This window comes from Kogia breviceps, chromosome 4, assembly GCF_026419965.1.
Source record: "Kogia breviceps isolate mKogBre1 chromosome 4, mKogBre1 haplotype 1, whole genome shotgun sequence".
Taxonomy (NCBI): domain Eukaryota; kingdom Metazoa; phylum Chordata; class Mammalia; order Artiodactyla; family Physeteridae; genus Kogia; species Kogia breviceps.
Window position 1 is genome coordinate 130,342,247 of NC_081313.1, and position 27,761 is coordinate 130,370,007.

Below are 27,761 nucleotides of genomic sequence, written 5' to 3' on the forward strand. Positions count from 1 at the left end.
GCTCCTCTCCCCTCGCCAGCCTGGGATCTGGTCCTCCCTCGGGTGGACTCGTGCAGATTTCTCAGTGGTCTGTTCTTCCTGATCTATCCTCAGACTCCCTCCAGATTGCAGTGCTGCCTGTATCATGGAAAACCTTTAACAACTCCAGGGGCTGTGACACGGGCCCCAAATCTCTCAGCACAGAGTCCAGAGTCCCCGAGCTGAATCCCAAGCAGCAGTTCCCTTCTTGCTCCCTCTCCGGAGGCATCCTAGGAGGTTAGTTTTATGTGTCAGCTTGGCTCGGTCATAGTCCCAGCTGGTTACTCAAACACAAAGCTAAGTCTTGCCGCGAAGGTATTTTGTGAATGTGGTTATCATCTACAGTCCTTTTACCTTAAGTAAAGAAGATTGCCCTAGATGATGTGGATGGGCCCCATCCAGTCAACTGAGGTGTCCCCGAGAAGGAATTCTGCCTGCACACTGCGGTATCAACTCCTCCTGCGTTCTCAGGCTATGGTCTGTCCTAAAAATTCAGACTTGTCGGGCTTCCCTGGTGGCGCAGTGGTTGAGAGTCCGCCTGCCGATGCAGGAGACACGGGTTCGTGCCCTGGTCCGGGAAGATCCCACATGCCGCGGAGCAACTAAGCCCGTGAGCCATGGCTGCTAGGCCTGCGCGTCCGGAGCCTGCGCTCCGCAACGGGAGAGACCACAACAGTGAGAGGCCCGCATACCGCAAAAAAAAAAAAAAAAAAAAAAAAAAAATTCAGACTTGTCAGCCCCCATGATCACGTGAGCCGGTTCCTTACAAGAAATCATTGTGTGTGTGTGTGTGTGTGTGTGTGTGTGTGTGTGTGTGTGTATGTATGTAAATATACATATACACATGTATATACATATACATGCCTATAGATATGTATGTATGTATTCCTGTATGTTAGGGTTTGTTTCTCTGCAAACCCTAAAGGGTATACCCCACTCTGGCTTGGCCCAGACCTCACTTTCTGGAACCCTTCTCTGAGTAGCCAGCCTCCAGAAGCTGTGCCTTTCAACCTATTCCGAGTGTTTGACTGTCTGGATCCCTCCTTGACTTTGCTCACATAGTGCCTGGTGGGGTTACATAGCTTTAAGGTTGTACACTCACTATTAGATTCTTTTTTTTTTTTTTCTTTTTCTTTTTTTGGCCACATCGTGTGGCTTGCGGGATCTCAGTTCCCCCACCAGGGCTTGAACCCGGGCCACGGCAATGAAAGCCCAGAATCCCAACCACTAGGCCACCAGGGAACACCCCACAATTTGATTCTTGAGGAGAGGTATTCCTTTTGTGCTTCTTTTTGTTTTTAATTGAAGTATAGTTGATTTACAATGTTGTGTTAGTCTTAGGTGTACAGCAAAGTGAATTAGTTTTACATACATATGTATCTATTTTTTTCAGATTCCTTTCCTTTATAGGTTATTAAAAATATTGAGTATCGTTCCCTATGCTATTACAGTAGGTCCTTGTTGGTTATCTATTTTATATATATAGTAGTGTGTATATGTTAATTCCAAGCTCCTAGTTTATCCCTCCCTGTTCCCTTTTCCCTTTGGTAACCATGTTTGTTTTCTATGTCTGTGGGTCTATTTCTGTTTTGTATATAAGTTCATTTGCATCATTTTTTTTTTTTTTTAGATTCCACATATAAGTGATATCATATGATATTTATCTTTCTCTGTCTGGCTTACTTCACTTAGTATGATCATCTCTAGGTCCATTTTATGCTTCTTTGGCTATTCCAGAGCTCCCAGAAGAACTGGGCACATAGTAGGTGGTCACCAAGTATTTGCTGGATGAATGAATGTGGGGGGATTTGGTGATAAGTTGGGGATGGTGGTGACTCTAAGCTGATTACACTTTCCTGGATTTTCGGTGGAGAGAATCAAGGGTATCTAACCCAAGGTCATTCTTCAAAGAGTTGGTTTATTCTTTATGTTTTTGAGGCCTGAGGCTCTAAAATATACCCAGACTGCATTTCTTTCCCTTGTTCATTCTTTCCCTGCCCAGCAATGGTTTCCAGATCATAAGATAGACGTTCAGACACAGCAGAGATTAAGACTTGAAACTTGAAACTCGAAACTCCTGTGCTTCCAGACAATCATTTGGTTGGTGGATAGACCGTGATTTTTGTAGTGCTTAGAACTGCATCTTGCTCGTGGTTGAATATCATTCTTGGATTTGCCTCCTAAGTGGCCATTCCTTGGGTATCTCCAGGGAGTTCCAAGTGGAAAACCACAGAAGTGCCCATATACATTCGGACAGCTGAGTAGACTGCAGGACCAGGGCATCCTCAGCACCTGGAGCCCAGCCTCTACCATGCAGACTGACTCCTTCTGGGTCCCTGGTGATGTGTCATTCATTCAAGGAGTCCCTGCCTTGAGCTAGGGAGCTTTTCAGCTTTAACTTTAACAAAAGCCAAGGCCTTCCTGGAATTTTCTTTTAAAGACCTTGTACGTAACCCGCTTTACCTCTGCTGGGATGTTTTGAAACCCTCATGCTTTCTCTTTTAACCAGAAACACCACTCCTGTTGGTAGGCGAGGCAGGGTTAATGAGTCCAAGGACAGCATGGCAAATGACTTTTGAAATGGCCCAAATTCCTTTAATTTTGTTGTTTTATGGAAAGGTCAAATAATTGGGAAAAAAAGCCTTCGATGAGGAGTTATATTTAGGGTTTACAAAAAAGCACACTTTGTTGATAAAATATGAACTGTTTGAAAGATTTATAAGAGTCTAAAATCCTGCATAGCCCTTGAGAATTTGAAGCAGCAGGAAACCACTGTGATATTTTTAAAACAAGTATTTATAAAAGTAATTGGGTACTCTTGATGTGGAATAAGGAGGAAAAAAAAAAAAACTGGTAAGGAAGCTATATTGGACTTGACATAAAAGCGAGGTATGTAATTTGGGAGCAGAATGAAGGGTGAGGGACGCGCACACACAGTACCTGCGGGCCTCTCTCGCTCTGAAGAGCTGGTGGCAGGGACAGAACGGTGCTGGGAGGGAAGTGGGCTCTTGGGGGCCTGCGGGAGGTGCCCAGGTATTGGAGCTAATTTCTGAAACCCCAGTTTAAAACTCCAAGGCCCTCTAAAACTGATTACATGCAAACGGAACAGAAAACACATGTTTCTGAAAACATTTTGGTTAAAATTAAAAATGTGGCAGAGACCGTGCCAATAATTTACTTGAGAATATCCCAACCAGATGCTGCTAGCCCGTAATTCCGAGTAATTTGCCAAAATTATGTATTTACTTTAATCCTAGAGATGAAGTTAAAATATGCATGGTTTTTGTTATTTGTGATGCAAAAAAAAAAATCCCATATGATTTCTGCTAATACCGGATGGAGGACAAAGAAATGGGCAGGACGTCTATTAACAACTACTCGAACCCTTAGTGGAGCAAAAATGCTGTCAGATCCTCAAAAAGTACAAGACCGTAGGAAGTTAGGCAGACATTTTTGGGTAGGATGTTAATTCATGAAATGACAACCTTGTATTAAGAAAGACAGTGTTTCTACTGATAATCAAGTTCTAATTCCTGAGTGGCTCCCACTCATGGACATGTCATATTATGTGATGCCAAACATTTGGATGAAAATGGAAAAAAAAAAAACAACTTCTGTCAGCTGTCTGGATTTCTGTTCTCTATAAAGCCAAATAACCAAATAGTGGGGCTAGCTGGTCGGCAGACATTTTTTTTGGTTCTTATTTAGATATTTAGCATCTAACTGAGCAGAGGCAATTTAGTGTAGTGGGTGAGCATGCAGGCTCTGAAGCCAGATTACCTAGGTTCAAATCCTGGTTTTGCCATGTATGATCTGTGGGGTAGTTACTTAAGTTCTCTGTGTTTAGTGTTCTCATCTGTAAAATGGGTGTAATAACAGTATCTACCTTGTAGAGTTGTTCAGAAGATTAAATGAGTTAATACTTGGTATAGTACTTAGTATAATACCTGAACACAGAAAAGCCCTCAATAAATGTTATTCATCTTCATTCTTTATAGTATTTGAGACCTAGGGGAGGGAGTCCTTGCATTTATGCCTTTTGTGCCCTTGACAAATGAAAAGTGTTACTTGGAGGGGGAGAGATTTTTTTAAAAATTGTAAAATACACATTTACCATTTTCACCATTTTTTAAGTGTACAGTTCAGTGACATTAGTATATTCACATTATTGTACAATCATCATCATTATCCATCTACAGAAGAGAATTTTTTATTATAAAAATACCACCTGGAATCCATGGCCACCTGTCCACACCTCAGCTTGGCCCTTGTCCTCTGTCTCCTGAACTATTACAGTGACCTGGTAGCAGGCTTCCTGCTCCCTCTAATTCGTATGTAGCTCTAGACTAGTCCTTCGAAGATGCAAATCTGATCTCTGTTAGTCCTTTAGGGTCTTTCCACAGCCTCCCACCCCCTATACCATTCCTACAGGATAAAGCCTGGCCTCACTAGCATGGCATTTAATTAATTAATTAATTAATTTTGGCCATGCTGCGCGACATACGGGATCTTAGTTGCCCCACCAGGGATCGAACCCGTGCCCCCTGCAGGGGAAGCAGAGTCTTAACCACTGGACCACAAGGGAAGTCCCGAGGCATTTAAAACTTCATGCCTGAGGGCCCAGTACTTGGTACACAGGCTCCAAGAAGTGTTAGCAGGTTTCTGAACACGTGCTAGCTATTCAGATAGGGAGAGGGACAGAGGGATCCAGGAATCATGCCCATTTTATGGATGAAAGGTGGTGTGGGTTTCAGCCTGAGATGGAGCCCCACTTATGACTGGGTGCTGTTCGGCATCTGTCTTATTGCACACAATTTGAGGGGCACCAGGAACCAGGTAGCACTCTCTGCTCCAGTCTCCTGTTTGGGGTTGGTGCATGCATGTAAAAGGGTACCGCCAGTGAGTTGGGTCTAAGGAGATCTGGGTTCCAATTCTGCCTCTGCCTCTCATTTGTGGGGGGGACCCGATCATTCTTCCCTCATCTCTAAAGTGAGGTTGTGCCTCGTTGGTCTCTGCGGGAGTGGATGAGGCCTGGGAGGGTGCAGGGTGCTGGCTTCTCTCCAAAGGGTGGGGAGGCACCGTCAGAGGGAGAAGGAGGGGGCTCCTTATTTTTCATCTTGCCTAGTGAGTTAGTTGCCTGGCTCTTGGCACCTGCTCGCATTCAGAAAATGTGCAGCCCAAGGCCTGGTCCAGAGCAGACCCCAGTTAGGTGTCTGCGGATTGAAGGAATGATTTCGGTTGTCAGTGACACTTTTTTTTTTTTTTTTTCTTTTCTTTTCAGTACGCAGACCTCTCACTGCTGTGGCCTCTCCTGTTGCAGAGCACAGGCTCCGGACGCGCAGGCTCAGTGGCCATGGCTCACGGGCCTAGCCGCTCCGAGGCATGTGGGATCCTCCGGGACCGGGGCACGAACCCATGTCCCCTGCATGGGCAGGTGGACTCTCAACCACTGCGCCACCAGGGAAGCCCTCAGTGACACTTTTGATGGTCCTTCACTTGTGAACCGTACTCTCTTTCCTTCGGGTCTAATAATCAGCACCCATCCCCCATCATCTCCCCTCTGCTTTAGCTAACATGCCTTACATTAGCTATCCACTGGCCTGTTCTTATTCCACAGTTCACCTTGGGCAATTGACACGTTTCTTCTGGATGCTTCAAAAAATAACCTAAGTGCTCACTAGGCTCCATTCCTGCAATTTGCTTTTTCTTACCCTTGCCCCATTGCTTTGGAAATGATCCCAGAGCGCTCTTACAGATGGGATAAGGATCTCCCTGGAGGAGTGCAACTTCTCTACAGCTCCCCCAACACCCCCAAATCTGTGGAGAGGCTGCTCTTTAGGGCACCTCTCCTTTTGACCTGTTTTCTGAGTGATTTTCATTCTCACATGAAGGTGGAGTCTCGTTCAAGCTGCCCCCAGGGAAGGCTCTGCTTATTGTCTTGAGTCGAGGAAAGGTTGCAAAGCTGCTTTCTTAAAATATCTGCAGTGTGATCTGAGGGTATTGACGATGTTAGGATTAGGCAAGGAAGATCCCTGCCTGCTAGGACGTTTCCATCAAGTCTCCCTTTTCTGGTATTTTCCTGGTTTCAAGAAAGGCTCAAAAAGCTCCCCCCTCCACACTTTGGGGGCAAGAATGGTACCATCTGTAGGACATACTTGAGAGCTTGTGGTCATTATCACAGCCAAGAATGCGTGGGTTAAATTGTCCACTCCATCAGAAGGAGGGGTTGGGGGAGTGACCTCTCTCTTGGTGCTCAAGGGACGGGCCACGCGGGGCTGCCCGTACTGTGCTTGACAGTGCTGGTCATTGACAGCCGGTGCATTTGCAGGGAGCATGGACTAAGCAAGCTTTTTTCTTCTTTCAAATCTGAGGAATGTGTGAAAGGTGAGGGTGTCAGGCCAGAAAGGAGTGGCCGCTAACTGTGTCTCTGGCACTCCCACCCGGCCTGCCCATGCCACTCCCCGGCCACAGCCCCGTTGGCTGTCAGTTTGTCATCAACTCGGACTGAGGTGCTCTGTCTGTGGGGCTCTGCTGGCGCAGGGGAGACTGAGGAGCAAGTGGGGGAGGGTCGGCTCCCAGGAGACTTTATTTCTGATGAGGAATTTTGCTGGCAGTTAGGCCAGGTTGCCGCTGGGCAAACACAAATGCGTTAGTGATGGTCTGGTGCTCGCACGTGCACCCATGCACACACCGTTGCCCGTGCGGACACACACGTGCCCCCGCACCTCTGTGCACACACTCACGGGCCTTCGTGCCCCTACACACGCCATCCATGCACGAACACGAGCACACACTCACGCACACATGGACACACCCTCACCTCGCAGCTCCTTTATTAAGTAGGAGAACGTAAGCATCAAACAACACCCTATTTATAGAAACAATAAACCTAGCAGAAATTAATACGATCAATGCCAACCCCAAATCTCATACTTTTTTCTCTACTCTTATAACTGAATACTTCATCTTTTTCTTTCTCTCTTTCTCATTCCTCTTTAAGAAGAGAGGCCACTGCTTCTCACTCTTACTTTGGCTTTGAAAGCTGCCCTTGAGCCTTATTTTCGGCTCTGACCAGAATGAAAGCTCTTACTCTGCCTTTTCTGGGTGTGGTGGCATTTTGTGGCATCCGGAATCAGCCTGCCTGGGTTTGTAGGGCAACTCTGACACTTATTGGCTGTGTGAACTGGGGCAAGTCACCTAACTTTTTGTGCCTCAGTTTCCTTGTCTGTAAAATGGGGATAATAACAGCACCACCTTTTGGGGGTGTTTTGAGAATTAAATAAACACTGAGCCCAGTGCCTGGCACAAAGGTGTATCTGATAAATACTAATAATGATTAGTTTCCTCCTGCCCCTGACTATTCTTTAGAGAGGCTCTTGGCTGTCTTGGGCTCTTGTACTCCAACACCCAAGCATTTGTGCTTTGGGGAACAAGCCATCTTTCTTTTCCACGTGAGCTGGAAAAGAAGGAGCCAGCATGATTAGACACATTCTTCATGATTCCTTTCTCTAATCCGTAGGCTTCTGTCTAACTGATTGTCTCTGTTTTTACCCTTTTGAGCTATAATGGGGATTATTCCTAATTTGCATCACATGGTTCCTTAGCAACCCTCACTAATATAGGATTAGGTACAAAAATACTTTTGGTTAGAATTTCAAACATCTTAATTTATTGTAGACCATTGCTTTAAAAAAATATTTTCTTTGATTTTTTTCTTACCTTATTTCAAAAGTAATGCAAATTCATTGTAAAACATTTAGAATACCCAGATAATCTGAACAAAAATCACCCTCCTGTCAGCATCTTGCTGTACATCCTTCCAGTTTTAAACATGTATATACATATATATTTGTACCAAATGAGAATTGTTGTGCCGTTCTTTCTGTAAATAGCCACTACCTCCATTTCATAATGTCCATCTATCCATAATGTTTTTTCTTTCTAAATAAATTTGTTTATTTATTTATTTTTGGCTGCATTGGGTCTTCGTTGGGGCGCGTGGGCTCTCTCTAGATGAGGTGAGCGGGGACTACTCTTCGTTGTGGTGCGCGGGCTTCTCACTGCGGTGGCTTCTCTTTGTTGCAGAGCACGGGCTCTAGGTGCGTGGGCTTCAGTAGTGTGGCGCACGGGCTTAGTTGCTCCGCGGCATGTGGGATCTTCCTGGACCAGGGCTTGAACCTGTGTCCCCTGCATTGGCAGGTGATTCTTAACCACTGCGCCACCAGGGAAGTCCTATCCATAATGTTTTTAAATGATTGTTTTAACTTTTAAAATTTATTTTTATTGACATATAGTTGATTTACAATGTTGTGTTAATTTCTGCTCTATAGCAGTGATTCAGTTATACATATATAAACATTTAAAAAAAATATCCTTTTCCATCATGGTTTATCACAGGATATTACTATAGTAGGACCTTGTTATCCATTCTATATATGATAGTTTGCATCTGCTAACCCCACACTCCCACTCCATCCCTCCCTCACTTTAAAATTATTTTTAAAAGAAGATAATATTTTAAATCAGATGAGATGTGACTTCTCCAGGAAAAAGACAGTATCTGTGTAAACTCTAAGTGGAGAGGTGGGGGTGTGTGGTGGCAGTGAGCTGGATTGACTGCACCTAGGGGTGGCCCAGCCATGGACTCCTGTGGGAAGGGCAGGGAGGATGCAGTTAGAATGTGGGTGGGAAAAGCATCTCCCCATCCTGACTTTTCTCTTGCAACCAGAGATGGTTTTCAGCCCCGGTGCGAGCGGATAGATCGACAGCCTGCTGCCATTGGCATTTACTGACACCAGAGTAGTTACCGGGAAATATGAACCCTTTGGGACCTGGCCATGAGGCAGAGTGATGCAGGGCTCACTTCCCAGGGAAGCAGGCAGTGGTTCACATAGACGCTGGAGCCAAACTGTCTGTGTTCAAGTCCCACTACTGCCGCATGTTAGCTTTGTGATGTTGGGCAAATCTTTCTCTGTGCCTCAGTTTCCTTATCTATGAAATGAAGATTATGAGTGTATCTACCTCATAATGTAGATTAAGTTAATATGCACAGACAAAACACTTACAACAGTGTCTGGTCTATAATAAGTACAGCATGAACTTTGCTTGCAGGTATTACAGTTTTAGGGCAGTGGCTCTAAAATACCACTGGTGGCTCTGTCCCACCCAGATCAATGGGATCAGAACCTTTGTCATCGTCGTGGGCCCCAGGCAGAAGGGCTTGTTTTTTTTTCTCCCCCGGATGATCCTAACGTGCAGCTGAGGTTGAGGACCATACAGTGGAGAGGGAGCCGGATGCCCAGCCCAGTCTTTGACAACAACACTTCACTGTTAGCGGGGGCAGCTGGCAGTAGTTGGGAACTGCCTATTGCTAAGGTAGTTTGATAAGGAGGCCACTAGACTGGGGTGGCCTTAGCGACCTTGGTAGCCAGCATAAGCAAACCCAAGCTTAAGCCAGAGTCAGTGCACCCGAATCTAAGAAAACAAAATCCAAGAACAATTAATTATCAACAGCCAACTAGATTTACTTGAATCTGAGAAAATGAAACTCAAGAACAACTATCCTATCAATCAAATAACTAGATTTTTCCAATTCAGGTAACTGTTTAAGCTACAGCCAAATAAATGATTGCTTTGCTTTGCTTCCGTCTCTCCACCCTAGCCCCTGCCTTCCTTGCTCATATAAAGTCTTCAAAGTTTCACGTGCCTCAGTTCACCTTTTTTCACTCTGCAGAAATGAGGATTTGCCCTGGCAGCTCAAGGCTACACCATGCAGTAGTCCCCAAGCCAAGCCCCTGAAGAACTTGGAGAAGAGATTCTTGGGTTTGATTCTTGAACTTGGAGATTCCTGGAGATTCTTATTCAGAGGGTCTGCAGCAGGGCTGAGGAATCTAGATTTTGAAAAGCTCCCAGGATAATGGCTGGACTAGCCGTTGCCAGTTACAAATCCTATTGTAAATAGGTTCATTTGTACCATTTTTTTAGATTCCACATATAAGTGATATCATGTATTACATGTCTTTCTCTGACTTATTTCACTAAGCTTAATATTCTGTAGGTTCATCCATGTTGCTGCAAATGGCATTATTTCGTTCTTTTTTATGGCTGAGTAATATTCCATTGTATATATGTACCACATCTTCTTTATCCATTCCTCTGTTGATGGACATTTAGGTTTTTCCCGTGTCTTGGCTATTGTAAGCAGTGCTGCAATGAACATTGGGGTGCATGTATCTTTCTGAATTATGTTTTTTTTCCGGATATGTGCCCAGGAGTGGGATTGCTGAATCATATGGCAACTCTACTTTTAGTTTTTTAAGGAACCTCCATACTGTTCTTCATAGTGGTTGGTACCAATATACAATCCCACCAACAGTGTGGGAGGGTTCCCTTTTCTCCACACCATCTCCAGCATTTATTATTTGTAGATTTTTTTGATAATGGCCATTCTGACCACTGTGAGGTGATACCTCATTGTAATTTTGATTTGCATTTTTCTAATAATTAGTGATGTTGAGCATCTTTTCATGTTTGAACAATTTTTTTAGATCATTTTCTGTTATTGATTTCAGGTGGATTGCTTACAGATGTAAACTCCCTATCCAGATGTAAACTCCCCAAAGACTAAAATTGTAACTTGTTCTAATATGAATTACCTATGACTTGATCTTCAAACCCGGACTCCTGGTATCCCTGTGGGTATGGGAGAACTTTCCAAGGGGATGTGAGCAAAGGTAGTTCCAAAGGAATCCACTTAATTGTCCTTTGCTCAAGCACATCCGCCTGAGAACGTACCCACTGTGGAGGCCAGTTCTCCTTTTCTCCTACTCCTTCCAGATGCTTTTCTCTCACTTTCTGAAAGAAAGACTCAGCCCTCCGCCACCCTAAAGTGCCAAACAGTGACATTCAAAATACTGATGTCTGTGAAAAAATATTGATTAAGACTGTATACACCAACATTTGTAATATATCCACAATGCCTTGATCATATGTGTAGAAATAATAATTGCAATCATAACTCAATCCAAAGGAAAAATTGTTAACATTCAGAGCCTAATGGTTGCAGAAATAAAAAAGTAAATTAGAATTTCAATTTATATATTTTTTTCCTGCATAAAATTAGGATGATTAATAAAAGACTTTCTAGCATAAAAATTATACTACAATAAAATTCTGTGAGGAAAAGTAAATATGATTTCAAGGAGGAAAAGAGAAAAATGTAAACTTTTCTGACTCGTAAAGAAGAGTTTGTTCATGTATTTTTTCAAATAGCTGATGGTGCGTATCAAATTGCCATGGCATTTGGATTCCATTGGAAACATAAGAGTGATGTAACAGTTTTATATTTTATAAAATGTCAAAGGGCTTCCCTGGTGGCGCAGTGGTTGAGAATCTGCCTGCCGATGCAGGAGACACGGGTTCGTGCCCTGGTCCGGGAAGATCCCACATGCCGCGGAGCGGCTGGGCCCGTGAACCATGGCCGCTGAGCCTGCGCGTCCGCAGCCTGTGCTCTGCAACGGGAGAGGCCACAACAGTGAGAGGCCCGCATACCGCAAAAAAAATAAAAAAATAAAATGTCAGTATTTACAACACAGTGGGAATTGCATGTTATGTGCTATTTAAATTTATGACGAAAATGTGCAAGGGCCTACATAGGGTATCAAAATTCTTTTAGGAGTAATATGAGCTTAAAAGTTTAAAGGCTATCGGTCCTATGGCACGTCATACATAGTGGGTGCTTAAAAATGTTTGTATTTGAAGAGGGATTTAAGTGAATTTGTAAAACATTAGAAAGAATACAGTTAAAGTGGTCATACAAGCTTAAAATGAGAACATTTTCAAGAATAAGATTCTCTGATGGATGGCTTGGATGTGCACCTTTTGACAGCTGGTGAGCATATTTGGGGTCTCTGTGTGTTTCATTTTTCCAATAACAACTACTTCTTCCATTCTCTGCCATCAGTTGTGCTACAGTTCAGGTTAATTCTGACACTAACTACCCAGAGTTAACACAGACCTCATGCTTAAGGGCTCAGTCCCACAAGACTGTCCCCACTTCAGGTGCCAGGTGTGAATGGGGGCCCCAGGCTACCTGCACTCTGTCTGGCGAACTACAGATTGGGGGTTCCCATGACCCCCATCCACACTCAGGTTCCATAATTTGCTAGAATGACCCCAAATTCAGGAAAGTTCTGTACTTACAATGATAGTTTTATCATGAAGGCTAAAACTCAAGAACAGCCAAATAGAAGAGATGCATAGGACAAAGTTGGGGGGAGACAGAGCTTCCGTGCTGTCTCTGGGGTGCCAACCTCCTGTCACATCCGTGTGTTCACCAACCTGGAAGCTCCCCCAGCCTCGTGTTTCAAATTTTTATCCCAGTTTCATTACAGAGGCACAGTTGATTAAATCATTGGCCATGGGTGACTGGGCTCAACCTCTAGCCCCTCTCCTCTTTCAGGTTTGTGCAGGGTTGGGTGGGGCTGAAATTTCCAACCCTCTACTCCTGTGGTCGGTTTCTCTGGCATCCAGCTGCCATCCTGAAGCTATCTAGAGGGTCTGCCAAAGGTTGCCTCATTAGCATAATTTCAGGTAAGGTCAAAGGAAGTCATTAGGAATAACAAAAGACATTCCCATCACTCAGAAAATTCCAAGGGTTTTAGGAGCTCTGTGCCAGCCACCTAGGACAGAGACCAAATACTGTATATATAATTCTATTATACCACACTGGCATCCTAAGAAATCAGGAATCTTCTTTCTCAGTCTGGGAAGTTGGGGGATGGCTTAAGGGAGCAGGGGCATATGTGACCTTAAGGCTTTTGTCAAGTCTCAGAGGAACAGCTCTTGGGAAGGCTCTTGTTAGAGATTTTAGTTGCTCATTTAACCAACCATGCAACCAACCACACCACCAGCTTCACAGTGTGCTGGGTCCAAGGCTATGGGGGCCTAGGAGCCAGGAGATGGAGTTCGGAGAGGGGGCAGGAAGTACAGAGTTGAATTAAGCACAGTTCCTGCCCTGAAGGAGCCTGCAGTCCATGGAGAAGTACACAGCCTCTTGGCCTTTCCAAGCTTTTCCTGGAGATCATCTCTCTCTGCTAGCCTCTGCTATCCTGTTAGGATTGTGTCTCACCGATAGAACATGCTTCTGATGGAAGGGGATTTTGCTGTCCACACTGCCTGCCATTGGGAGCAGGGTACCCAGTGTGGCAGCGGCCTCTCTCCCCCTGCACATCCCCCTGGATGACCGCTGTACCCTCCCTCACCTATGCTCTAGGCTGCCTTGGTCTGTTGATTCCTCCTTAGCAGGGACAAGTCCATTTTTAGGAGTGATGAGTGGATGGAAAAATGTCACCAGTCACTCATGACAGATGTCGCCAAAGCTTAATTAAGACCAGACAGTTTCAGCTCAGGAACTTTATAGATGATGTGGGAAGAATGCTTGATCACAGAGCAAGGATTCAGGGTCTCAGGCAAGCTCCGGTTATGCATCTGTGTGTCCTCTGTGCAAAGAGGTCAGCTCTACAATGTAGGGGCCGCAAAATGTGTAACATGTCGTTTCTGCCCTCGTGGAGGTTACAGTTAAAATTTTGAAAATTGGTGTGTGAAGAAAAAGAAGACGTTAAATTATATTTATATTCCTACTGCCAATACCTCCTCAGAGAGAGAGGAGAGAGAGAGAGGGAGATTGGATTTTGGAGTCTGTCCCTGGTGCTCAGATTCTGCCTGTCTCTACTAAGGGAGGCTGTGGGTCTGTCTGCTGGATTTAGGAGGTGAATAAGCCAAGAGCCTTAGGTTAGGATTTTGGGAGAGACTTTGATGGGGAATTAGTCAAGACTGGGCATGAGGAAGGAGGTTGCTGAGGAATTTGTGGGTTAGAAGAGATCAGAGATGTGAAGGAGAGAAATGGGGAAAGAGGGTTTGATTAAGTATTGGTATGGATTATGAATTAGATCCCCTTTGATGTTCTAGAAGAGATGCCAGCAAAGATTAGAATTCTAATTATTTCTGATCTCTAAACTGCACTTCCTGAAATGAGATATCAGACACTGGACCACATGACGCCCTGGTTTGTATTTGGGTTATATGCATTTTAAAATTAAATGAGTTAATGCATCTATTGGTGTAAATGATAAAATACTATGCATTTGTTATTGCCAAGACTCCAGTAAAAATAATAACTCCCAATTTAAACTGAGGCCAGCTATGCTATTTGAAAATATCTTCAAGATGAAATGTAAATTTAATCATGCTATTCTTATGCTTAAAGCTCTTCAATGGCTCTCTCTTGCATTTGAAGTAAAATCCCATCTCCTTAATGTGGCTTCAGGCTAGGCCTCTGCCTACCCCTCCTAGGACATCTCAGGCCGTTTTACTTACTCTGCTCTCTGCTCTGGCCCTAATGGTCTTTCAGTTTCTGGAGGGCTGTAAACTCAGCAGCTTTTGGGGCCTTTGCATAGATGGTACCTTCAGTCAGCAATGCCTTTCTTCTTATGTCTATGCATGGTATGGGAATATCATACCATACCATACTGTCCTCCACTTTGCATAATTTGTTTCTCCTCATCCTTCAAGTCTTCTCTTAAATCTCACCTCCTTAGAGGTGATCCACCCCACCCTCTGATCTAAAATAAGTTATCCCATTATTATTTCTTATAGTATAGTAGATTGAAAGGAGACTCCCAAGTTCCGGGTTCCACAGGCCCCCTGGAACTTGTGAATGTGACCTTATTTTGAGAAAGGGTGTTTGCAAATGTAATTAAGTGAAGGATCTCAAAAGGAGATCATCCTGGACTATCTGGGTGGGACCTGAATCCAGCAACAAATGTTCTTTAAGAGACACACAGAGGAGGGCTTCCCTGGTGGCGCAGTGGTTGAGAATCCGCCTGCCGATGCAGGAGACACGGGTTCGTGCCCTGGTCCGGGAAGATCCCACATACCGCGGAGCGGCTGGGCCCGTGAGCCATGGCCGCTAGGCCTGCGCGTCCAGAGCCTGTGCTCCGCAACGGGAGAGGCCACAACAGTGAGAGGCCCGCGTAACGCAAAAAAAAAAAAAAAAAAAAGACACACAGAGGAGAAACGCATGGGGAGAAGAGGAGACAGTCACATGAAGATGGAGGCAGAGATTGGAATGTGGTGCAGCCACAAGCCAAGGAGCATGTGGGACCACCATGAGATGAAGGAGGCAAGCCTGATTCTGCCCTAGAGCCTTTGGAGGGAGAGTGGCCCTGCCCACTCCTTGATTTTGGACTTCTAGCCTCTAGAACTGTGGGAGAATACACTTCTGTTGTTTTCAGCCACCGAGTGTGTGGTGCTTTGTTACAGCAGCCATAGGGAACTCATACACACAGCATTCTGTTCTTTTCCATCATATTGCTTACGACGAGTTTCTTTCATGTTTCATGTGAACTTGGTGATCTATTTATTATCTACTTCCAACTCCTCAACATCACTCATCACTGTCACATTCGGATCTTTTCCATTTCCTGCTCTATCTTCAGTGCCTGGCACAGTATCTGACACACAGCAGATGCTGAATAGATATTTCTTGAATGAATGAAAATAAATAGCACGTCTCCTTTTTTAGAATCGCTACAGAAAGGACTACCTTCTGGAGAGCCTTGGACTTCTTGAGGTTGGAAAGCGTGCTTCTCAAGTGCTTGACATCACCTGAAGATGTCAGGTGACAAAGAGCTGCTCCTCTTTGTAAGGGTTATAACCACTCCCTCTGAAGTTAAGCCCATGCTTTTAATTCTCCTTGCTAATTCTTTCTTTGTGGAAAGGGGAGACACTTAGCTTTCCAATGACTTTGTCCGAATGACCCCAGACACTGATGGGGTTGGGGGCAGCCTAACTTGGAACCTGGAGGTAAATGCAGAAGGCCCAGGCACATCAGGTTTCAGCAGGATTCAGTGCCAAAGAAAACACATTCTTTAAAGAGAAGGGTAATTGCTAAAGGCTTTGTCTAATGTTAAGGCAGAGGAGATGGACCATTTGAACTGGTTTAGTATTCATGATAATATATGGTTCAGGACTCAATAAAAGGGTATAATTCTATTCAGGGATTCCACTGAGCTCATAAACCACGGGAGTGTGGCTTGTCAGCAGAATGTAGAGATTGGGTTACCACGGAGCTTGTCAACAGGGACCACTCAGGGCTGTTGATCACTCCCGAGGAAGGATTATCATGGGGCTTCTCTGGACTGCATGCCTAGAAAAATCGGTGCCCAGATAATTCCGTTAAATTGTGTTATGTGTCTGGTCCCAAAGTATACCAAGGATCACAGTGGAACAAACGGTTTCATTGCGTGGTATTTGTTAATGAAATTTATGTACAAAAAAATTTGTCCCCAGAGATGCCATAAATAAACAAGTGAGTGTTTCCTGGAACTCTGGGTGAAACAACTTTTACCTTTACTCAAGAATCATGACAGTAAATGTGAGAGTGCCATGGTGTGGGGCAATGGGGAATAGTGGGGACTATGGTCAATTAGAAAGTGAATATCTTAGAAAGTGAATATCTTGCTTACACCCAGGGTTTGGCAAACAAAACATGTCTGCAGGCCACTATGAGATTTTGGTTTACATACTTATCTTTCCACTAGACCGGGGTTCACAAACTATAGGACCTTGGGTCAAATCTGGCCCACCACTTTTATACATAAAGTTTTATTGGAGCATAGTCCATTTGTTTACACACTATCTATGGTTGCTTTTGAGCTACAATGGAAAAGCTGAGTAGTTGTGCAAGAGAACAAATGACCTTCAGAGACTAAAATATTTATCATCTGGCCTTTTACAGAAAAAGTTTGCCAACTCTTCCACTAGACTGTGAGCTTCTAGAGGGCAACTTGGCACATATTCTAAACTCAGTAAACTTGTTTACTTTGAGGAGGAGATTTTATATTAGCCATGGCAGGTGCTGTGGGTTGTTTACCCAACAGCAATTTCCCTCTTCTTCCTTGCTAATGGAGTAGCGGTGGGCTTTAGGGGTAGAGTATGGCCTTCTCCCCAGTCCCAGAGGGCGAATTTTGGTTAGTTCAAGCCAACTATGGTAATCCTACTCCTCCTACTAGTTGTGTGCTTTAGGCATAGGTTTGTGATGGGATTATGGCCACTGAGAGGCAGGAAGTGTAGACTTCCCCAATGATAGAAGTCTACTGGTGGTTTCTGAGAAGGGAAATCTAAGGGATGGTTTCACATCCTTCACAAGGGACCCAAGGAGTGCTGGGTACTTCTGCCTTCTGGACATTGTTGAGGGAGGATTTAGCACTTGCAGCAACTGTAGCATCTTGGGACAAGCCCAAGGGCAAAAGCCAAAGTTGAGGATTGCAGAGTGAAAAAACATAGAGCCTGGGTTCTCAATGACATAATGAAAACCAAATTAATCAATCCAGGATCTATCGTATCTTTTTTGGTGGTTAAATGTCCTTATTTCTTATTCACTTTTAATTGGGTTAAGAAGCTTATACCTTAAAAAATTAAAAATATTATGTTGGTGGATCTGGCTATTCTTTCTTCTGGAGTTTCTAGTTTTTATGCCTACTTACTAGGAAGGTCTCCTACAGATTTTATAAAAACGTTCCTCTGATATTATTTTATTTTTAATTTAGAACTTTATTAAGAATTAATTTTTTTATATGGTATGAGGTAAGGGTCTAACTTCATTTTTCTTTCATATGGAGAAATAAAAATTTTTTGAGTGCGTGAAGGTGAATGAAATCCAATGTACTCATAGAGTTTTCATAAAGATAATATGCTATTTTCTACACTGGAAACTAATATGACAAGATTGGTTTCTTAAAAATATCTTAGAAAATGGCTAACTTAGTTGATGATTTTTAAGTGTGATATTGATGTAACTAGAGTGTTCTCTAATTTCCAAGAAGGAACCTAAAGTAACATGCAGATCCTTGCCAGAAGTTATCAATTTTAAGGCAGACCATATCACGTCAGGGAAACACGCATCCTGTTAAATTTATCCAATCTGGCCCATCCCAAGGAAAAATATTGGTTTGTTTCCTAGTGCTGATTTAGAATGTTGAAGAAAAAAGTCAGAGTAAAAATTTATCAGTATCTTGCATTGACATGAAGGAAAAAATGATTTTGAACTGCAGAAGGTCCTCGAATCTGAAAGTTTTTGGTACTGGGAAACAACCTTTCAGGTAAATCTGCTTAAAATAGAGGTTAATATTTCTTATTGAGTCTAAAACAAACACATAAACAAGTAAACAAAAACCCTTTGACATATGCTTTGTTAATTAAAAGAGACCTTCAATAAATTGAACTGATAACTTAGTAGGAGAAGATGTTTGCAATACACACACCAAAGATTAGTATCAAGAGTATAAAAGGAACACCTACAAATCAATAAGAAAAGAAAATAGAAACATGGGCAAAGACAGATGTTTCTCAGAAGAGGGAGCACAAGAGGCCAATAAGTTTACTAATTCTTGTTCATATTATTAGGCTCAAGGTCGAGACCTCAATGAAATTCCTCTTCACACCCATTTAATTTGGAAAAACGTACCATACACTTAACCAAATTTAGTTTATAATTGCAACTGTACACTAACTCTTAGAATGTACAAAGTATGAGTCAGATGTTTATTTTTTTGGTGTAATTAAAAAAATCACATCATAAGATGCATTACTTGATATCCAGAGTCTTACTGTAAAAAGGATCAATGTTGACAAAAATATTTGAGGAAGTCAAATTTTGATGTTTAAATCATTCTTTTTGAAACTCTTATTTTTGCATCATCCCTGCAGACTTTTCCTTTTCAATTATAAGCTGTTTGACTTTGACCATATCCTCCTTTGCCAATAATCTTCCATTTGATTTGAGCAGCTCTCCACCATCACTCTCCTGCAATTCATGACTTCTTGCAACTTTGGGATGATTGTCAGTGTCACTTTGCAGTCTATTTGCACTGAAACGACATTGCATTGTAGGGCCTTTGCAGCTTCCTTGGAGATTGACAAAGAATTTGACTTAGAATTGAGATTGGGGGGATGGGAGGATGTTTGCAGCTAGAGTGGCTCCTAGCTGCTTTTGTCTATCTAGCAATCATTTCCCCTTTTTGGACATAGGACTCTAATTTTCTTGGGGAGACCTACCTTTCCCAACTCTCAGTCCATGTGATTTGACTGAGGCTGCTCCAACCTCCACCACCAGAGGTGGGTATGTGTCCCAGGCCTGGCCACTCAGAACACTTGTATTTCCATGACCACAGTGATTGGTTCAGAGGTGAGCATGTGACTGAAACCAGGCCAATGAAATTTCATTCTATGACTTTTGATAGAGCCCTTGGAAAAGGGTATGTTCCTTTCTCCTGGGATTCCTGAGCTGCTGAAATGTAAGCCTGGACATGCTGTGGTCATCTTTGCTGTCACTTGGGGAAGGCAAATCTGAGAACAGAGGCAACAAAAAGACAGCCGTGTGCTGTCATGGAGGGAGGTAGTTTCTTCTTGACATTTTTTGAGAACCTGGAGAGGTTTTTGTTTTCTAGTTTTTTAATAAATTGTGTGAGTTAGGTTTCCTTAACTTGCCCTCAAAAGAGGCTGGTGGACAAATATGATATCAGAATTGCGATTAGAACCTACATTTCTTAGTCTTAGTTCACTGTATTCTCCACTTGGGTGCTTCTCCCATAGTGACTTATTTAGTTTACCTTGCTTCTGGATTTGTGATCTAGTGAGAGGTAATGTTATCCCATGTGGAAGAAATTGCCTTCTATGCTGAGTGAACGTTGTTCACATGAGCCAAGCTGGTTATCTGGGAAAACACTCACCCTCAGCAGGCTTGTATAATACCTCCAAAAAGAAACTTCACAGGGGAAGGTGATTGGGAGCTAGAGCTGGTATGGAAAAGTGTAGGCCTTTGTGGGGTAGAGGAACTGCTATGTGGATCCCACTTCAGCTCATATGTGGCTCAGTAAGCAAGGAAATACGATTGGGCTTTCTTTCTCTTCTTCCTGTATTACCAAATTTTGTGCCACTGAACATGGCTAGAAATGGCATAAGAATGCTAGCACATTAGTTTTAGGTTTTGGGGGGAAAATAAGCAATTTGACAAAACTCTTACAAAATGCTTCCGTTCTTGCAAAGTGCTGAGGGGTAAAGTGGATTAAACTAGGGTGTATGTATCAGAGAGGTTAGGCTAGGTTTTGCTGTAGTAACAAACAATTCTTAAATCCCAGTGGCTTTTAACAACGAAAGATTATTTCTTGTTCATGGCACATGTTCATTGTTGGGTTGGCAAGGGCTCCTAGGCAGATAGAACAGCCACCATCTTCATTATGGTCAGTCACCATCCCAGATGGGAAATAGAAATTAAATGACACATGTCACTCTCACTCACAACTCATGGGCCAGAACTAGGCCCCACCTAACCATTAGGGGACCAGAAAGTACAATCCTACCATGTATTGGAGGGATAGAACTGGAAATATCTGGGGAAACAGCACTCCTGATGTCCATGGTGGCTAAGTTCCATCCTTGTCTTTGATGGAGGTAGGAGAATAAAATGTAGAGGGGGTATAGAAAGGACACTGATCTCATGGAGGTGGGAAGAAAGGTAGAGGTGAGAGGATACTGGGGTGGAATGAACAGGCTTCAGGGTCCCATGAGTGTGTGATTCAGTCTTCTGAAACTTGAGTTACCGTTTGTTGCTTAAAAATACAGAATTTTAGATCTCACCCCAGACTGGACAGAATTAGAATCTGCGTTTTAACAAGATCCCTGAGCAATTTGTATGCATGTTAAAGTTTGAAAACTTCTAATATGTATGCCAAATAAGAATATTTTAGGTAACCTATGGACATATTTTTATCTTAATAATGATTAAACAATTAATTGTTTTAATAATATTTGATATTTTTTTGTTTTACTACATTCTTTCTGTTTTTCCTTTTATGGAATTCATATCAGATAAAATAACTTATTTCACCAAAAGTTAGTCAATTTGAGAACAATATTAACTTAAGAGTAGCACAGGTAGGACACCAATCTGGGACAAAGTGTTAAAAATGGTACCTGGATGTCTGAAGTCTGGGAAACCCTGCCCCACAGGAGATGCTCCTCCCAACCTCCCATTTCCCCACTCTGGCACCCCTCCTCCCAGATTTCCTGACCTCACCCATCTCCCTATTTGCTTGCAGAGTCCACTGGGGCCAGCCTGTTAGTAGTCACAGGTAGGAGGAGACATGACAAAGACACAGATGGAGTTTGGGCATGGAAGGGGAAATAGTCATTCAAATTCACAATATCTGAGTGGGAGAGGGATTTATCTGGAAATATCAGGCCTAATAAATATTAGGACTCTGAATCATCCAGCTGATTTCTTCATTTTCCCAGTCACTGTATATGAATATGTGTGTACAGTCTCAAAATTCTCTCTGTTAAAGGTTATCAAATGAAAATTGAAAATCCCGAATGAGAGCAATGCTGTTCAGAATATTCTTTTGCTAGTTTCCATTTTAAGCTGATCCATTAGAAACAGTGTCTTTCTCAGTCCTTACTGGTGGGGGATGATGGCTTCATAAGGTACCTTTTTTTGTCCCTCATGTGGTAATGCCCCCCCCCCCCCCGCCCCGCATAAAAAAGATGTCCATGTCCTGATTCTCCAAACCTGTGAATAAGTTGCATTATATGGCAAGAGGGACTTTGCAGGTATGATTAAGGATCTTGAGATGGGAAGATTATCCTGGACTATCCAGATGGGTCCAATATAAACACAAGAGTCCTCTTAAGAGGGAGGCAAGAGGGTCAAAGGCAGAGAGGAGATGTGACAGTGGAAACAGATTTTTTTTTTTTTTTTTTTTTTGCGGTATGCGGGCCTCTCACTGTTGTGGCCTCTCCCGTTGCGGAGCACCGGCTCCGGACGCGCAGGCCTAGCGGCCATGGCTCACGGGCTTAGTTGCTCCACGGCATGTGGGATCTTCCCGGACCAGGGCACGAACACGTGTCTCCTGCATCGGCAGGCGGATTCTCAACCACTGCACCACCAGGGAAGCCCGGAAACAGATGTTGAAGTAATGTGCTTTGAAGATGGAGGAAGGGGCCACTAGTCAAGGAATGCAGGCAGCCTCTAGAAGCTGGAAAAGACAAGGAAACATATTTTCCCCTAGTGCCTCAAGAAGAAATAGGCTCGATGACACCTGGATTTTAGCCCCATCAGACTCATTTTGGACCTCTGACTTCCAGAGCTGCTAGGTAATAAATTTGCGTTGTTTTAAGCCACTAAGTTTGTGGTGCTTTGTTACAGCAGCAAGAGGAGGCCAATCCACCTCAACTCCCATTGCAGGGGCAGTGAAGTAGATATGGACTCCAACAGCCCTTGGGGACAGCCACAGGGACACCTTCTCAATTAAGACCCCCCAGATGGCTATTATGCCAGGAGTCTCATTGACCCCAAAATAAGCTGTGCAGTCAAGTGCCCCTTACAAGCAAAACTCACTTAAGTATATATGTATGCCCATCTGAAAGATGGACAAGCTGGGCCAAAAAGATATCTCCTTTTCAAAGCCCCTGTTAGCATAAAACAACCTCTTAAAATCACTCTCATAGTGATGTCCAAACATGACAAGCTAGCCCTGGGTGGGGGGAGTGGGGGTGGTGTCCCACTTTCCTTCCCCAAATCGAAGTAGAATTTTGTATATTCAAGGAGAAGAATATGCATGATGGCTTCCTACTAATTCCCCCAATTCTTCTGGTCCCACTTTGCACTTTAGTTTTAAATTTTAACAGTGTTTTTTCCCATGGACCCAGAGGCTGAAGGTCATTTATTTCCTACTTTTTGACAATGGTATGAGATTCACATGAAATTAACTCACACATCCTACTTTTGGTTTTCAAAGTATAACAAACAAGATATTGTGCTAGAGCTTTTTGCACACAGAAATCTGAGTTCGTTGTTCTAGTTGTGTGATGATTTTAAGTCAGAGTACTGCTCAGAGCCTTGTTTCCTCAGCTATAAAATAGGAGTGATAATTCCAAATTCTAGGGGTTGTTGTGAGGATTCAATTATTAAGTGACATGATGTAGGGAAAGTACCTACCTCCATGTTCAACTGATGTTGCTCAATAAATAGCAACTGTTATCACACTTTTTTTCTTAAATTAAATGTGGTGATCTCATATTAGAGTTTTGACTTGAGATATGGCATTTTATGAGATTTTCCCCCTGGCATCCTAGGCACAGTAGTTTCTTACTGTGCACCCCCTGCCCTCCACTGTCTTTGTGGGATGGGCATTGTTGGCTGAGTACTTAGCAACTACTTTTTCTTTCTCCATCCCAACAGAAGCTGGTTTTTTGGTTTCCACTTCTCCCCTGAGGCCTCTGGGTCCCACAGAATCTGAGTCCATCCCTGCCCCAAGGCCCTGATTGGCCTAAGGGTGATTGTCAATAATTGGTTCAGGAATTTGGATACAGTCCAATGATTGCTGGCATTGCCCCAGCAACAGTTATTGGATCAGAGCATGTGGCCTAAGCTGGAATGAGGTACAAAGTCTTCTTTCTCTTCCTAGATATAAAAAGTAAGCAAGTGCATTTACTACAGGCTGCAGTATGCCACAATGACTGAAGCCAGCTCGAAGTGCAGAGTCAGTGTGTGGAGGAAGGCTGAACCCAGAGAGCCAGAGGAATTCAGAGAGAGCCCTGATCATATCATACCCGAAGCCCACACCATCTCTTGACTCCCTGTTGCAGGAGATAGTGTGTCTTCTGATTGTTCAAATAAGTTTGTGCCGGAGTCAAGCTAGGGGTTCTTTGTGGAAGAATTCTCTCCTCTCTGTAAGTGGGCATGTGCTGTATAAAAACACTATTCCCTATGTTATTCCCAAGCCTACAGAGCACCCTTTAAGGGATCAGGGCAGTTCTGACCATGGCAAGGCTAGGTGAGTTTAAGGAAAAAAATTTAGACTAAGGATCATGCTTTCACCTCATGGAGGTAAAACGTCCATTGAAGATAGGGTGATGAGTCCTGGGAGTGCTTCAGTGGGAAGTGAAATAAGACATGAATTTACCTCTTTCTACCAGAAACTCCAATTCCCTGTGAGAAGTAGCATGGGTCTGAGAGGCAGCATGGCATGGAGGGAAGAAGCATTCAGAATTGAGACTCTGATCTGGGTCTGGATCCTGACTCCTCCACTCCCTAGCCATCTACCTTTGGGCAAGTCACTCAGTCTCTGATTTATTATTTATGTGCATGCCTCCGAAAGTCTCGTATGTGCTGAGCACCATGCTAGGTACTTTTTGTGGATTAGCTCACTTTATCTTTATACCCACAAATTAGGTATGTTTTACTAATGGGGAAATGGGCTCAGAGAAATGAATAACTTACCAAAATCACAGAACAGAAAATGATGAAACTGAGATTTGAAACCAGATAATGGGACACTGGAGACATCTGGTCAACCCAAACCACCACATCATACTGCCTCTAAGCTTTAAAGGAGCAGAAGTGGCTAGTTGCATGCAGGCAGGAAGCTGAGGATAGTGAAGGGAAAGCTTTAATACCCATAGCTCCTCCAGTCTTTTATTTTTAACTCACTTCTACAGCCATCCCCAACACTATGATTAGCTTAACATTTTACAACACGGAACATTTGCTAAGGACCTCCTAAATCAGGTATTAGGGATGCAGGAAGGGTTGGGAGCCAAGCTTCCTTGCAGTTACACTTCCCCAATTCTACTAACACCACTGAGTAAGACCTACACACACTTGACAATGGCGAATCTTCCCGAGAGCCCCCTGGTGAGGCTGAGAGACCAAGCTCTTCCTTTAGAGGCTCTGAGTTCCCATGCATCTCATGTGCCTGGTCAGTTCCAACCACAACCCTGCCCTCTGGCTCCAAGTGTACCACAACCTGCCAGCCCCACACTGCAGACCAGCAAACCGAGTCCCACACCTGCCAGGAAAGCCCCAGGTCATCACCTCCACCTGAAAATGAGACCTGGAAATGCTGGGCCCACCCTCACCAGCTCCCATCCAATCATTTGATCTGAGTCTACATCTTCATCCAATAAATGGGATGGATGATAGAGAGTCTGCCCACCTCACACTGTTTAAGACCAACAGGTCATATATGTGAAAACACTTTGTAGATGGTAAAGTGTTCTACAGATGTGATGGTTGCATGATTAGTAGTAATGTGATCATTTTATATTCCTTCTCATTTTAATGCCTCATGAAAAATGCCAACAAAAAGGCCGCCAAATCTGTGTGAGATAGTAGATAACAATGGTAAAGGTACAGGCTCTGGGGCCCCCAAAGAGTTGGGCCTATGCACTTACCAGCTGTGTGATGTTGGGACGTTCCTTACACTCTAAGGCTCAGCTTCTTTGTGTGTAAACAGCAGGAGGGTGATACCCATGTTATGGTTGCGAGAATCCATTTGGATTTAAAGTGCTTTTAGGAACATCTGTTTTGCCTGAGCCATCATCAATCACTCCGCCTTGTTCTAGAAGCAGCACCTTGATTTCTCTCTGGGGGATGTCCCTATTGCATGCAGTCTTAGTGGGGTTGCCAGTCAAAGAATCCTGGCCTCCCCTCTCTGATGTGTATCAGAACCTTAGCCATGCTCTACACAGCCTCTCTGCAGGGAATCTGACACCTGCACAACGTGAAGACAGGACACAGCTGGAGCTGAGGAGGATGTGGTTTGGTCTTGCCATCGAGAGCCCTGGAGCTGATCTGGTTTCCACTGGGAGACCTAGTTCATCTGTTTTTCCTTCAGTTCTGTGAGTGCCCTTGGAGCACTCTTTTATCACCCATCTTTGGCCAGAATGGATTTCCTTGCTAACCTTCTGAGCACCCTAACTGATCCAAAAGCTTAGAGCAAGAGCTTACCAGGTACATATTACACACGTAACAAACAATAGCTCTAGACTCAGCGACTTAATCATGCACTCATGGGATCCTGAGTCATGTTCATTCTACCCCAGCATTTCCCCTGCCCCCACCTTTCTTTCCTCTTTTGTAGGATTGATGCCCTTTTTATTCCTCCTTTACATGTTATTCCTCCTCCAACAAAGACAAGGCTCAAGGCCCAGAACTTACCTATTATGGTCCTCAAGAATGCTGCTCACCAAGTATTTTTATGCCTTCTTGGATGTTGACTAACCTTATTTGAGGTGGTTGGCTGCTCTATCAGCCTGGATACCCTTGCCAACCCACAGTGGATGTGTACCACGAGCAAGAAATAAGCCTTTGTTGTTAAAAGTTACTGAGATTTAGGGATTGTTTGTTACTGCAGCAAAACCTAGCCTAACCTGACTGATACATATACTCACTTTTCCTTTCAGCTCTTTGCATGTTGGAAGCACCTAGGAAGTGATTTCTCAAACTACTTATTTTCTTCTTCAGACCTACAACCACCATAAGGGCACTCTGATACCATTCTGAGCCATGTTCAGTGGCACAGAATTTGGTAAAACAAGAAGAGTAGGAAAGCCCAATCCTGTTTCCTTGCTTCTTACTATGAGTCATGAGGATGTACACTGCACTTCAGGAAGCACTTCAGTGGGGTCATGAGGATGATGAGGTTCTCAGGTGTAGACGTATATCCCATCATTCAAGTGGGGACTCGTTCAGCCAACATGTGCTGAGCTAGAACTCTGTGTTGGATGCTGTGCTAGCTGTAAGCAGGTGGGGGAAAATGTGGGTGAGAAAGCCAACAATCTGAGCCCAGCACTCTTCTGGATGTGAGCCAAATGGCCTGGGACTAGAGAGGCAAGAATGACTAACCCCAATTTTGGAGATTCAGGTGACACATGAGTCAAAACCTTAAAGAGAGCAGGACTTACCTGGGCCAAAAATAGCTTGGGAGCAAAGCCAAGGGCATGAAGCGTGTTGGTGGGGAGAAGTTTTGGCCTCCAGCTTCCCGGGGCTATTAGACAGTGAACCCCCTGGAACCGTGGTGTTCAGAAAATTTGTGCAGAAAAGTTGGTAGGTTAGCTCTCCCAGCACTTTTTTTGTTGAGAGATGGGGATTTGGGCAACCAAGGAAGCAAGTTTTCAAGTGTTTTGAAAAGAGCAGGCACTTGATCTCAGATGATGCTGAAACGAATGGGAACCACTAAAGCCAGACATTCTCCATGGTGCTTGGAGGAAATTAGCAGCCCCAGGAGCCAAGAGGGTGTCAGGCGGGGACTTGGGGGTGAAGAGTATGTGAGATGAAGGGGCTTGGGCATTGCTGTGGTTTCAGTTTTTCAGATGGAGTTGAGCATGGGTACGGCCACCACGAAGTTACTATTTTAGCAGAATGCTTCAGGAGACCGACAGATCATCAGAGAGAAGGTCTTGTGCCCAGAGGGGAGGAGCCTCTAATTTTGGCAGATCCGGGACACCCCCTAAAGTAAATATATATGCTCTTCTCATATTGTGCATGATGAACATGAAGGTTTTCAGTAAAATGATGATCTTAATACCCTTTAATGACATAAATACCATGAAAATGAAATGTGTTCAACCTTGTCAGTAATCAGGGAAATGATGAGCAATGATTTGTACTGGTGTTTTTATATTGAATTCCCAAGTTTGTACAGGATTTACCGAGATATAAGCTACATTCTTTCCTCCTGGACTTAAACCTGGAGGGATACAGGCTGATGCTGTTGCAGCCATCTTGCCACCATGAGGGGTGAGCTTGTCTGAGAGTGGAGCTACGCCAGAGGAAGTAGAGATGAGATGGAGAGAGAGAGAGAGAGAGAGAGAGAGAGAGAGAGAGAGAGAGAGAGAGAGAG

General features: G+C 43.7%; 1 long non-coding RNA gene across 1 annotated transcript in view; it reads left to right on the top strand.

The window, feature by feature from the left end:
• LOC131755290 (uncharacterized) overlaps positions 1–27,761 on the top strand; it is a 189,969-nt gene that overhangs the window by 17,190 nt on the left and 145,018 nt on the right. The gene's annotated exons all lie outside the window — the stretch shown is intronic.